Genomic DNA, 14,760 nt, shown 5'->3' with positions numbered 1-14,760 from the left:
AGTTGTAATTCCTGCTGTAGACTAGTAAACTCTACTGTTAACAGTACTTGAGGCTTAAAGCCCTGTGCTCTGGAGGCTGACATTTTTTTTTTTACCCCCCAAACCATGTAGAACATACATCCCAGACCTGGCTCTTACATGGCATCGCCATTAACACTTGGTCTACTTTCTTCCTTCTTAGTGCTAATCCTTTATGGTTTGCTGATCTTGTGCCTTCCATAAACCATCTTAACCCTTTGGGAACACACTAGTTCAGATAATAACAGAGGAAACCAGAATCTTTCCCCCTGATTGGCTAGTTATCAAGGCCAAGCGTCTGCCATTGTAATAGTAATACCGTACCGCCTCCAACCAACCCAGCGCCAATTCTATCAACTTCAGATGTGTTGGCCATGCCCTGACCTCAGTGTCTCTAAGAATGAAGTCTTTGTACCTCTTAGATTCGTAGCCCTGTCACTGGTGTGGAACTGCTTTTCTTTTTCACTATTGGAAATGGATAATTTATATTTCTATTATGTGAAATCGTTCTTGAGAAATATTTATTGTCACTATATAAACTTCTGTGTAACAAAAATACTGTAATATAAAAGTAAGTTGATATATAATTTAATTCATATACTTTTCATATAAGAGTATTTTGTAGTCATTTACATGGAATTTTATATGTAAACATAAGTTTATATATAAATTTTATAAACCTGAGTATTTCATAGTGGTTCTATATAATTTTATATATAAATTTACTTCTGTATGAGAGAGTATTTCTTACACAGAAATTTATACAGTGACAATAAATACATCTTTTTTTTTTTTTTTTTGAGACTGAGTCTAGCTCTGTTGCCCAGGCTGGAGTACAGTGGTGCGACCTTGGCTCACTGCAACTTCTGCCTCCTGGGTTCAAGCGATTCTCCTGCCTCAGCCTCCCTAGTAGCTGGGATTATGGGCTTTTATTTTTAGTAGAGGTGGGATTTTGCCATGTTGACCAGGCCAGTCATGAACTCCTGACCTCAGGTGATCTGCCTGCCTTGGCCTCCCAAAGTGCTTAGATTACAGACTTGAGCCACTGCGCCCGGCCAAGTATATCACAACTTCTGTATAAGACACTCTTTTCTCTGACTCCATCATTAACCAGGGAGATGATGCAGTCCTTTACCTGATTATATGTCCACATTCACTCAGAAGTTGGGGGACCAGTTGCTGTTGTTTTCACTGTCCTTCTGGCCCCTCCCTCATGTCTGCATTTCCTGTGGATGGGATTTTCCTCTCTCATTTCAGTAAATTCCACTATCTTGATGATCCGCTTTGTCTTCTGTCTTCCAGGTCTGTGAACTCCATCCCAGCAGCATTTAAATCAGGCTTATGTATTTCAATCTTAAAGAAAACCTCTTGCTTAGCCACAAATTCCTTTCTGGCGACTCCCCTTTATTTCTAACTATGCCTCTTCAGTGTCTCGGAAGAGTGGTCTGCCCTCTGCTTCCACTCTTACACTTCTCTCTCCTCAGTCTTCAACCCAGTGTCATCTGTCACCGTTCCTACTACTTCACTGACTTTTTTTCTTGCAACAGGGTCTTTCTTTGTCACCAATTGGCTGACTACTTGGCAGCAGTGTCCTTCCTTTAAGAACATCTTCTGCCTCTTTTCCGAGTCCACCATCCTACCTCTCTCATGACAGCTGCTCAGTCTCCTTTGCAAGAGACTTCTTGTGTTGTCACCACAGCCCCACTTAATGTCTGTGTTCCTGGGGAACTTCTCCTATTCTTTCTTCTTTTCTCATTTGACACACACAGGCTAGGTGATCTCAGCTACTTCCATGATCTTAATACCATCAGGTAGAGTTGCCTCTTCCTCCTGAGCTCCAGACTAGAAAGTCACTCTTGACCATTCCCTCCTTTCTGAAAATACTGCCGTCTATTGGCTGCCCTAATTCCAGAATCAGATTTTCCTCCTACTTTTTTACCAAATGTGTCTCAGTCTTCTGAAATCTGTCACTCTCCTGCTTAGAGCCCTTCTGTTGTTGGAATTCAGTATGAATTATAAATCTAGGGGGTACCTGGCTCCCACTGTGGTGCTTCCCTCCTTGCACTAGCTCCAGCTATCCTCATCTGACTCTTCTTTCATTTCTGCAGACTTCGCTCTGTTATCTTATGCTGTTGGAGAAAAAAAAACATATATAACCTATAGCCAGTTCTGATTTATGAACTCCAGCCTCTACTGGTCTAAGAAGTTATTTCAAATGTCCATCGCTCTTCAACCCATCAGTATTGTCACCTTTCTCATGTCAGTTGACTTTGCCATCTCCTTCATGGAAAAAGAAAAAAGTGAGCCTATCATGCTAGAATTTTCTGAGCCTCTTCTTTAACACTTAGAAATTTATCTCCATGGGAACCTATCCTTTCTTCTTTACTCTGTGTCCTAGGATAGGAAATATGCTCCTACCTCTTTAAGCCCAACCCCAAGCCTTCCCAAATCTTGAGGCATGCGTTTTAACTTCTCTATTGATATTGGCCTTTGTCTGAAGTGGTTTCATCCAATGTTACACCTTTATACTCCTTGGGAGGAAAAACAGCCCCTCGACTCCACATTTTCTTCTAGCTACTGACCTAATTCTCCTAACCTTCAGATTTGAGCTTCTTGAAAGAGTAGCTTATAATTGGGTATCCCTACTTCCTTATGCCTGCTTGATGACTCAACCCACTGCAATTAGCTTCTGTTCCCTGATGGAATTGTTCTTGCTAAGGTTACCAATAAGCTTCATATTTGCCAAAACCAAAGGCTAATTTTTAACCTTTATCCTACTTTGTGCCTTCGCGGTATTAGACACTGCTGACCACCCCACCATGGAACTTTTTTCCTACTTTGACTTACGTGACCCTACTTTTTCCTGGTGCTTCTGTCTTTGTAGCTTTTTCCCTTGCAGCCTCTTTGAGGGTGTCCTCTTTTCTTATTCATTCATTCAACAAATGTTTGTGAAGCTGGATCCTGGAGCTGCAGTGGTAGGTGGGATATAATCTCTACCCTCATTGCTACAGGATACAAGAGAAACAATCAAATAATTACACAAATCACTGTAAATAGTTACACACACACACACATTCTGGTAAATGCTGGGAGGGGGTGCCTTGGGGGTCTCAATGGTGAGAAACACATGACATCTGAGTCATGTGAAGGCATCATCCATCTCACTGTACTACCTTTCCTGCTTTTTGGGAATATGAGATTTTGGTGAATGAATGCATATTCATCTTAGTCAAACTCTTAATTATTTAATAACTGTCAGTCACATACCCTTTCACAATCAGCTGTTTCCAAGTGTAGATATTTTTATCCTTTTAACATAAATTCTTCTCCTCAGTCCCTTGTTAGTAGTTATGGAGAGACTTGGGCTGAAATACATTTTTGTAAATCTTGAGTTCAGTTATGCCTTAGTTGAGCAGCAGCAGCTAGAACTTCCCAGAATTCCAGGTGTCCATCTATTTGCAGCTGAATTCCATCCGCTTTCTTAAAAACTGATTTCCCTATGTGGCTATCTAAATTTAATCTCATGTGTTAGAGCAGGCAGCCTACTACACGCACATCTCTGAACACTACTTTGCGATATGCCATATTGCTGAAGAGGTGTGGACAGAGTACACAGTTGGTTTGAGTCTGGCTTCCATCACTTCATTCTTTTGACAGGTTATTTAAATTCACTGCCCAAGGAAGCAAAACTAGTAAACCAGCATTGAAACTCGGGCCATCTTACCGGGATTGGGAGTTCACCCTGTAAAATAAGCCATGGTCTTGTAAATGACCATTGTTAATGGTGAGGAAAGGTTGTCCCATAGTGTGCTTCCCTAGCCACTCTAGAAGCACAGGAAGCACTGGCCTTGGAGTGAGGCCAGTGCCTAACCTACCTTGGTAAGGAATGATCTAAGGCAGTGCTTCTCAACAGGGGCAATTTTTCCTCCACCCCCATCCCCCACCCCAGGTACATTTGGCAATGTAAGAAACAGACTCACCTATTTCTAGAGAAGTCCTCAAAAGATATTTTTAAAAATTAAAAGTAACTATAGATTCAGAGTTTTCTGGAAAAGTGTACAGATCATTTATTCATTCAACACATTCTGAACACCTACTATGAGTCACGAGCCAGGGTTAACCTTCCACAAGTTTGGTCCTTGCCCTCAAGAAGATTATAATCCATCTGCATTGGTGGTCCCTCAAATTTTACCGTGCATCAGAATCCCCTGGAGGCTTGTGAAAAACTCATTTCTGGGCCCTACTCCCAGAGTTTCTGATTCAGTGGGTCTGGGGTGGGGCCCAAGAATTTGCATTTCTAACAAGTTCAGGATCACACTTGAAAACTATTGCTCTAGGGGAATAAGGAAAGAAAGCTCCTGGGGTTTTGAGCATCAACATTTGCAGTATCTGTGGGACACCTGAACGGCTTGATTGTATCTGTCAGAATGTCTTTGGAAAAAGGAAGCTTTCATAGCCCGTGGCTGTTAGAGACAGACTTGGTGTTTCACTAACAACTAGGATTATTGCTAAAAGCCCAGACATTTTAATGCCTATTTCTCTAAAGCCAGCAAGGTTGAACATTTTTTCATCTTAAAAAAAATCTTTTTTACATGACTTATGTTTTCATTTCAATTATTTTTTTAAAAAATTTTCTGCTGAGGTCTTGGTGAGCAAATGGTTTTAAACTCCACACTTTTGGCTAAGAATGAGATGTAAGATATAGACACTAGTTCTTAAAATTCAGCACTGTTCACTTTTGCCAAGTGAATATAAACTGAATTGCATCAAATTACAGAGAACAGTGTATCTAGAATATTGTTTTATTTTATCATTTTTACCTTTCCAAAATCAGGCGATCAAAGTAGCAAGGGTTAAATTTCTAGACTACCACAAATTAGAATTGACAAGAAAAGCTTTCTGATCCATATTTGCCTGGGAAGGCTCCAAGGGAAACACAAGAAGCAGCAACTCAAATCCTGTTCTCTTCATTATCCTTTTTTTTAATAGCTCTTGCATAGGCTCGGTTTTTGGAAGTTGTATGCTGCTAATTTAGGTATATATGTCATCACAATTTTAGCATGGATCCTTCTCAGGCATACACAAGAGATGCCAGACATGTGAAAAAAGGAGGGAGCCAAGCACAGGAACCTCAGGGACACTGGCATAACTGTTCTAGAGTCAGAAACCACATGAACACATACCGAATTGATAGACATGAGGTTCAAGTCTATTCTGTGCCCTGTCTCGCTCTCTCCTTAACATCCGCTTCTCTTTCTGGAACTGTATTTCATATAACTCTTTAGGTGAGAACTAGAGCTATTCAGTCAAAGACTAAAAAGAGGCAAGGTTGGACCAAGTTTAAGAATCAGGTAACAATTAGCTTTGTGATGGTTAATGAAATCATTTGTCTCGGCATAGACTCTTCCCCTGGAAGTGTCTTGCAAAAGCTGGTTGTTGGTGAAGTAGGATAGAGAGTTAAGGAAATGGGTTAGATGACCTCCAAAGCCCTTTTATCTACAAGGTGAATCTGTAAGTCTAAGAGTCTTAGGTCAACATTTATTGGAGTGCAGATATGGACAGAGCTCTGTGCTAGGCACTGGGCCGCAGAGACATGAAACATGGTTTTCACCCTTGGAGGCTTGCTCCCTAATCAAGGGGACCAGGTAGACAGACATTTAAATAAAATAAAACAAAAATGCAAAGAAACATAGACTAGGCATTCTTTTTAGCTCTGGAACTCGCGTTGAGGATCACATTGATTACTTTTAGGGTTAACTCCTAGAACTGAGGAGCAACTTATTTCAGTTAGAACTTCCCATATAAAAATAAAGATGAAAACGTGGAAAAAGATACCCTTAAAAAATTGGAATTCAGTGCAAATTTTATTAGACTACAAAAACATATCATACAATTATTATTTTAGATATATTTATGTAAAGTCATATAAGCTATGATTTTTGAAAAACATTAGCATAAGAAATAATTTTTTAATTTGTTATATAAGTAAATGAACTTTAGCATCTTAAGGATTCAATGATACAGTCTTTAAATTTATTTTTTAAATTGACAAATACCAATTGTACATATTCTTGAGAGCACATAATTATATTTCCATACATATAATTTATAGTTATCAGATCAGGGTAATTAGCACATCCACCATCTCATATGTTTATCATTTCTTTATGTTGAGAATGTGCAATATCCTTCCAGCTATTTGAAACTATATATTGTATTATTATTAACTATAGTCATTCTACAGGGCTGTCGAACACTAAACTTATTTCTCTTATCTAGCTATAATTTTGTATTTTTTAACAAATCTCTCTGTCACTCTCGTCCCAGCCTCTAGTATCCTCTGTCCTACTTTTTACTTCTATGAGATCAACTTTTTTTAGCTTTCGCATATGAGTGAGAACATGCACTGTTTAACTTTCTGTTCCTGGCTTTTTTCACTTAAAATAATGTCCTCCAGTTTCATCTATATTCCATCAATGATGGGATTTCACTCTTTTTTATGGCTGAATAATACTCCATAGTGTGTATATATCACATTTTCTTCATTCATTCATCTGTTGTTGGACACCTAGGTTGACTCCATATCTTGGCTATTGAGAATAGTGCTGCAGTAGACATGGGATGCAGATATCTCTTCGTTATACTATCAATGACTTGTTTTGTTTTGTTTTTTGAGACAGAGTTTCTCTCTTGTTGCCCAGGCTAGAGTGCAGTGGCAGGATCTCGGCTCACTGCAACCTCCACCTCTCGGGCTCAAGCAATTCTCCTGCCTCAGCTCTCGAGTAGCTGGGATTACAGTTGCTCACCACCATACCTGGCTAATTTTTGTGTTTTTAGTAGAGACAAGGTTTCACTGTGTTGGTCAGGCTGGTCTCGAACTCCCAGTCTCAGGTGATCTGCCCATCTTGGCCTCCCAAAGTGTTGGGATTACAGGCGTGAGCCACCACGCCCAGCCTCAATAACTTGTTTTAATGAATTCTCTCTTTGAAGACATACTGGTATCTCCTGCTTATTGACAACTGTGGCAGCAGCTTCCAAAAGCTGATTTTTCTGACGTCTTTGAAACTTTTGGACACTTCTCCCATTGGGAAAATAGAATTTTTCTTTTGAATAATTCTCATTTCCGACTAAGCATATAAGCAACCTGGAGTATCTTGTAAGACCCATACAGATTAATATTTCAAGCATAATAATCCTTATACATTCCTTTTTGACGATGGAGACTATGGTTACGAGTAGCAGTTTTTAAATAAGGACTACTTTTGAGGTCCCAAAGCTTTGAAAATCTGAGGTATAAACAAAACAACATATTCCAATGAGATATTGATATCTAAACTAGTTTTCTTAAATCTGTCATTCAAGGGTTGAGAATTTCTTCCTGAAATTTAGACAATATATTATGGAAATACGGTTTGTCTTTTTGTAAATTTAGGATGATTATTTTTAAAAATAATTATAGGCATTGTTTATTCTGTATATAATATATATTCTGTATATTAGTGTAATAGTCAATGCAGTAGCTAGAATTGTGGTTGCTAATAGTCACAAAATCTAGTAAAATTGTGAGTACATGAACCCATCCCAGGAAACTGATGGGACAAGTAGTAAATTTTTTTTGACTCTTTAACAAAAATATTCAATGCTGCCAAAAAGTATAAAAATACAGTAGGAATGGCAGTACAACACAAATTAATCTCTCCTAATTTATTTCTTTTACATATTTCTACATTTCATACACCCATTAAAAACACTTAACAGGCCAGCGCAGTGGCTCACGCCTGTAATCCCAGCATTTTGGGAGGCCGAGGCGGGCGGATCACGAGGTCAGGAGATCGAGACCATCCTGGCTAACATGGTGAAACCCTGTCTCTACTAAAAATACAAAAAATTAGCCAGGCTTGGTGGCAGGCGCCTGTATTCCCAGCTACTCGGGAGGCTGAGGCAGGAGAATGGTGTGAACCCAGGAGGCGGAGCTTGCAGTGAGCCGAGATCGCGCCACTGCACTCCAGCCTGGGCAACAGAGCAGAGACTCCATCTCAAAAAAAAAAAAAAAAGAACCACAACAACACATCCAATGTAAGGTTCTGCAAAGTCTTCTACTGGTGGGTGCTCCTCATACCCTGTATGTAAAGTTTACTTTGTAAACAAACAACTGTGAGGCAATCTAGAAGGTTAGCAAGCCTCACTTTAGTTTCTGGAGTGGGCTTCAGGTCTTGTTTTGCACATCAATGGTTCAAAATTTATAGCTCCAGAATATTCTCAAGTCATGAATATTAGGTGTCTATCTTGGCCTTTTTCTTTTTTGTTCGTTCTCATTTAGCCTCTGTTTCATCTGCTGCACCTTCTGAGCTGTGGTGGCCTTTCTCTCCTCCAGAATATGTTTCCGTAGAGCATTCTCACTGTTCTCTTCCATTGTATCTTGCATTTACTGTACATCGGTCACCTGTCAGTTTTTCTTCTTCTAGACCAATTCTGTTCCCATTGTATTTTTCAGTCATTATTTTGTTTGGCGAATGATCAAAAGCGGGAGCTAAGTTTTCCTTAGAAAATTCTTTCCACCGTTTCTGTATACTAGAATCTACCTTTATACATTTTGCTCCTTCTATTATAGCCATGTATGAGAATGTCAGTTGATCTGGGGTCTGAATAAGACCCATTCAGTATTTTCTCCTGTTCAATAACACTTGTTTAATGTTAATATAATCTCCTTTTCCCATCAAAACAAGACAAGCGTCTACCAGAGAGCAGGTGCCCGAGCACCCAGTGCCTTCACTACAATGGATCACTGCAGGCCCGTGGTCAGGGTTCAAGGAGCCAGATTCTCTCACTTTCAACAAGAAATTGAGAAATGAAGCTGTTGATTCAGGGACTCCAAAATCTGGCCAGGTCATATAATACAAGTGAGATATTGTTCTGGTTTCACCACTATTGATATTTTCTAATCGTAGTAGATGTACTGTGTGATATGACTTCACATCTTCTGAAAGAGCTTCACATTGAATCCCGTTTCTTTAAACAGCATCTTTTGGTCATCTGTTGGCCAGTACTGCGCACATTTAACCGATTCTTTCTCCGCAATGCGGTTCAGCACAACAAGTGCTTTGGTCTTCTGCTGCCAAACCGTAAGCCAGAAATGGCAGCACATGTTAGGAAGTGGACCCTGTGTTCAGATGTAACTCCTTCGTGCCTCTTCTGTGTCAACTAAGCTGGCATTAATATAATCATTCTCAGTATTTTGCAGTTTAACACGACTGTGATCATATGGGCTTACATCTCTGTATCTATTTCGATTTCTGTTTTCTGGAAACTTGGCCACTCTATGAAGATAGTCATGGGACTCATTTCGAATTTCCAAGTACGGCAGCTGCCAGCGATGCTGAGCATCCAACTCCTCGAACTCCCGCTCAATGATGGTGGGCATGGCTGGGACAAATAGTGAATCTTAAGAGAAATGGAAGAGTGAGGTTGGCTCCTAAGCTGGACAGACACTCAATGTGGTTTATTATAGTCAATCATTACTCAAGGAAGTTGTATATATTCTATTCATATATATATATATATATATATATATATATATATGGTAAATTTCTAATTACCATACCCCTATAAAGTCATTACCATACTCCTATAAAGTATTATCTTCATTATAAAGTGAAGAGAGTGAGGCTGAGAGAAGTTAAATTATGTGCCCAAGGTCATGGCTAGTGAATGAGCAAACTGGGTTTCAAAGTCAGGTCTGTCTGGCTCCCAAGCCGCCAGTCTTTTACGTTACCACACTGTCTTAGTCTGGGCTCTCCCGAAAGCAAAGCCTGTACAAACAACTTGGAGGTAGGTAGGAAGTTTATTTGGGAATGTGACACCAAGGAATAGACTGTGATAAGACAGAAGAATGACCCCCCGAAGGAGAGAAAGCCAACCCAAGGGTCCCTTTCAAATTAGCAACCATTATGAATATCTGCTACTTGATCCTGTGGGAGCTTCTAAGGAACCTTTTAACATGCATCTCAGAATTGGCCACCCTGGGCTGAAAATGAGACAAGCATTTTTTCTATGAGCTCCTGTCCCTCAGTGGTCAGGGCAAGCTTACAGGCCTTAACTGTCCCGCATTTCCAGATTGTCCATATCTGAGTGCCAAGTGGTTCCCATGGGACTCCTGTGTCACAGCTCCAATGTAGCCCTGGGGCCAGAAACTAGGGGCAGAGGCCAAAAGCAGGTGCTGTGAGGTTGCATCCGCACAAGGTAGAAGAAGCCCACAGAGACCTGGGTACCACAGCAGTGTTTGAAATAAGAGGTGAGATTGAGAACACGTGATATATTGCTCAGAATGTTTAGAGACACATGATGAGTTACAATGAGAGAGTGGAATGAGAATCTTTAATGTCTCATCATGCATTCATTCATTCATTTATCCATTCAGTCACCAACGAATGCTGGGTAGTATATGAAGTGATAGAAGAATTAAAATGGTTCTAGCTGAGTCTCAGATACGACAGAAAAGAAAATAGACAATGTGATAGTGTGTGCTAAGTGCTTCAATAGAAGTATACAAAAAGGTAGTAAAAGTGTCGAAGAGAGATACCCAGTGTATTCTGTATGTGGACAGAGAGGGGGTGTGGGGAGAAGGGAGGTCATTTTCCTAGAGCTTAGTCTTGAAAGATAAATAGAAGTCAGCCAACTGAGGAGAAATATGAGCATCAACTCTACATTCAAATTAAATTTTAGCACTTCAATATTAAATTTCCTAAGTATGATCATTGTGGTTATGTAAGAGAGTGTCCTATTTTTAGGAGATACTTGCTGAAAAATTTAAGAGTAAAGTGTCATAATGTCTGCAACTTACTCTCAAATGATTCAGCAAAGTAAATATTTGGGGATGGGGAAAAGCAAGTGAACACAAATGTAGCAAAATGTTAATAACTGGTGAATATAACTAAAGGATATGTGTGTGTTTATTGCACTAATCTTACAACTTTTTTAAATTTTCTGAAATAAAAAAAGGAGGGAAGAAAGTTAATTAATTGAGGGCCATGGGCAGGGGTTGGGGAGGAGCAGTCTGGGATGGGCTTGTGAGAGGGACACCAATACCTGAGGACGCTTGGGGCATTTTTAAAATTGCAGCGGTTGGCCAGGTGCAGTGGCTCACACCTGGAATCCCAGCACTTTGGAGGCCAAGGCAGGAGGATCGTTTGAGACCAGTCTGGGCAACAGAGCAAGACCCCGTCTCTACAGAAAATACAATATTAAATAGCCAGGCATGGTGGCACATGCCTGTCATCCCAGCTACTCAGGAGGCTGAGGTGGGAGGATTGCTTAAGCCCAGGAGTTCGAGGCTGCAATGAACTATGATCGCACCACTGCACTCCAGCCTGGGCAACAGAGCAAGACCCTGTCTCTAAGAAAAGTAAATAAATTGCAGTGGTTAGTGGGACACCATGGGACATAAATGCTCATGATAGAGAAACAACAAAAATGAGACAAGAAAAGGGAGTGATCTGTGCTAGAGTGTTGGGCTGCATCCTAGAGGCCTGGGTGACATTGAATAATTTCATGCATCTTTTGTGTTTTAGATGGTCACTTTAGCAGCAGTTTAACAAGAATGGATTAGAAAAGGCCAAAACTGTGGCAAGAAGTTTAGTTTTTATGTTATGGTATGTAAGGTTACAGATTCTATAGGCCTACAGGAAAATGGTGCCAAGATAAAGTGAAGACAGCTTTGAAACTGCAGAGGGCAGAAGAGTCAACAGGACTTGGCAATCCCCTACACTCAGTGAGTTCCTAAGATGGACTTGGTTCAGTTCAGTGATGAGCCTTTTAAACCCCAAAGAGAAGGGAGACTTGTGGAGGAAAAAATTTAGTTTTAGAATGTATTTAACCATGAAATAATGAATTAAGGTACTTAGTTTATACATCAGGGGTTTATTTATCTTTTATCACCATAACTAGTACTGCTTGCAGTATAGTAGGTATTCGATAAAATTTTTTAAACTGTGTTTAGAAATCATGGTAGTAGATGGTAAAATGCTTTCTTCAGTTGCTGATACTCGGGGGAAATATGTTGTATATTTTGTTAATGTTTTCTCCCTGAGGGCTAAGCATTTGGTGAACATCTGTCTCCTAACACCTGTTGGACTGGTTTACCTGGTAATCTAAAGTGAGAACATGTGCCAGGGTAGTGCCACTTAAAGTACCTTCACTTTTTAGAATCTATCAGATGTGTTTAGAATCAGTTTTGTCTTCCACCAGCTAGTTTTCTCAGTTTAGAAAGTACATGTATTTCTACTTCTTAGTAAATGTAATATATGACACATGAATTTAAAGAACGTACAAAGTAGGAAACATTTATATTTCATACAACTTGAATTTTCAAATGCAAAAATTTCCTCTTGGGAGTGAGTCTTATGTTTTGGAACAGGAATGACAGAACAGATATGGTACCAAAGCCAAGCTCACCTAGATATTGCAAACACACAGGCAAAAGAGGAGGTGGCCCGAGTGTGTCATCCGAGGGTCCCTCGGCATGGGAGCAGTTCCTCTGGTGGGTGGTGAACTGAGCAAAGAGGCAAATGAATGATAGGTAGTTACACAGAGAGAATCCCTACATTAAGGAAATACGACAAACACGAGGACTCGATTTAGATTCTATGTCTAAGAGCCTTCCTTTGACATCCCTCCCGACCATGTCAGGGAGGATATGTACTCTCATTCCATTCAGTCATTAGCACTGCTCACACTGGTAATAGCTTCCCGTTGTCTGCTTTCCTCTTTGGACTTTAGATAGCCCCTTGAAAGCCACTCACCTTTGTGTTCCCAGTGCTTAGATTGGTCCTTAGCACAATGTCAGTGTTCTGTAACTTTTACATACATGAATGAACAAATGGACAAATGAACATACATGACTTCCTAAAAGGATGTCATAGCTCTTGATAGTCGTGACAGCACTAGTATTAACCTTTGTTTTGTAATGAGTTTCAATTTAGTGTTAAGGAAAATATAGGATTTTAAAAACTAGTACACACACATACACATATTCCAGAGTCTTTCTAGTGAGTTTGAATATTAATTTATAAAAGAATCTAACATCACATGATTTAAAAAATAGTGTTTGTAGCCAGGTGTGGTGGCTCATGCCTGTAACCCCAGCACTTTGGGAGGCTGAGGCAGGCGGATTACCTGGGGTCAGGAGTTCGAGACGAGCCTTGCCAACATGGCAAAACCCCGTCTCTACTAAAAATACAAAAATTAGCCAGGCATGATGGTGGGTGCCTACAATCCCAGCTACTCGGGAAGCTGAGGCAGGAGAATTGCTTGAACCCGAGAGGCGGAGGTTGCAGTGAGTCGAGATCATGCCACTGCATTCCAGCCTGGCGTGCAGGCTGAGATGGAGCAAGACTCCATCTCAAAAAAAAAAAAACCAATTAGTGTTTGTGCCAGGCACAGTGGCTCATGCCTGTAATCCCAGTACTTTGGGAGGCCGAAGCAGGAGGGTCTGTTGAGGCCAGGAGTTCAAGACTAGCCCGGGCAACATAGTGAAGCCCTGTCTCTACACACACACACACACACACACAAAGTACAAAAATTACTCAGACATGGTGGCCTGCACCTGTAGTCCCAGCTACTCAGGAGGCTGATGCAGGAGGTCCACTTGAGCCCAAGAGCTGCAGTGAGCTGTGATTGTGTACTGCTCTTAGCCTGGGCAACAGCATGAGAATCTGTTTATTACTCCAAACACTATCACTATTACTGTAAGAGTGATAGAGTTTATTACTAAGTTGTTGTTTTAGAATCTGTCAAATACAGAGATGCTGCCCCAATCTGGTCAGACATTTCTTATTTATTTATTTATTTATTTATTTATTTATTCAGACAGTATCTCACTCTGTCACCTAGGCTGGAGTTCAGTGGTGCAATTACGGCTCACTGCACCCTTGACCTCCTGGACCCAAGCGAGCACCTGAGTAGCTGGGACCACAGGTGTATGCTAGCATGACCAGCTACTTTTCTTATTTTTTGTAGAGATGGGGTCTCACTCTGTTGCCCAGGCTGGTGTTGAACTCCTGGGCACAAGAGATCCTCCTACTTGGCCTCCCAAAGTGTTGAGATTACAGGTGTGAGCCATTGCACCCAGCGTCTCTGATTCTTTTGATTCCATTGAAACTAAAGTTTCAGTACATCAAGAAAGAAAGCAGCCCAAAGGAACTCACACCGTCCCTTTATTCACTATCAGGGACAATGTTAATAGGGACCGCTTCCAGCTGTCTGCACAATGTCCTTTACTGTCCAAGACCAGCACTTCCAAGATAGTGTGGTTCATTTGGTCTTAGGAACAGATACTGAGGAGTTGGTCCATAATCCACAGCAAAGCTCTGTAGGCACCTGATACCATGGAGAGGTGTTCTGACATTCTTATACGTCCCCCAAGGCAGAAACCATAGGTTCTGAGTGACATCTCATCATAATTAGTGGAAGCATTAAGAGGCAAGCAAGCATAATTCTGGGCAGAGAAGGGCTCCCATCATAAGAATTTTGCAAACCGCATACTCTTTTATTTTGTAACAATGCTTGTAATTTATCTTTTGGAAAGAGGCACACAGATCTTGATGTAACTTGTGTAATAGACACTGTTCACTAATGAAATATCCTTTTCAAATGAAAGGAAAATATTAGTTTCCTAATCAGGTGCTGTATTAGTCCATTCTCATGCTGTTAATAAAGATATACCCAAGACTGGGTAATTTATAAAGG

General features: G+C 40.5%; 1 protein-coding gene and 1 pseudogene across 2 annotated transcripts in view; one reads left to right on the top strand and one right to left on the bottom strand.

The window, feature by feature from the left end:
* HMGB1 (high mobility group box 1) overlaps positions 1 to 14,760 on the top strand; it is a 157,871-nt gene that overhangs the window by 54,816 nt on the left and 88,295 nt on the right. The window lies entirely within an intron of this gene.
* Positions 8,300 to 9,439, bottom strand: LOC101145282 (tyrosine-protein phosphatase non-receptor type 2-like; annotated as a pseudogene).

This window comes from Gorilla gorilla, chromosome 14 (assembly GCF_029281585.2).
Source record: "Gorilla gorilla gorilla isolate KB3781 chromosome 14, NHGRI_mGorGor1-v2.1_pri, whole genome shotgun sequence".
NCBI lineage: Eukaryota > Metazoa > Chordata > Mammalia > Primates > Hominidae > Gorilla > Gorilla gorilla.
The sequence above is the reverse complement of the archived record's forward strand: the minus strand, read 5'-3'. Positions and strand labels throughout refer to the sequence as shown.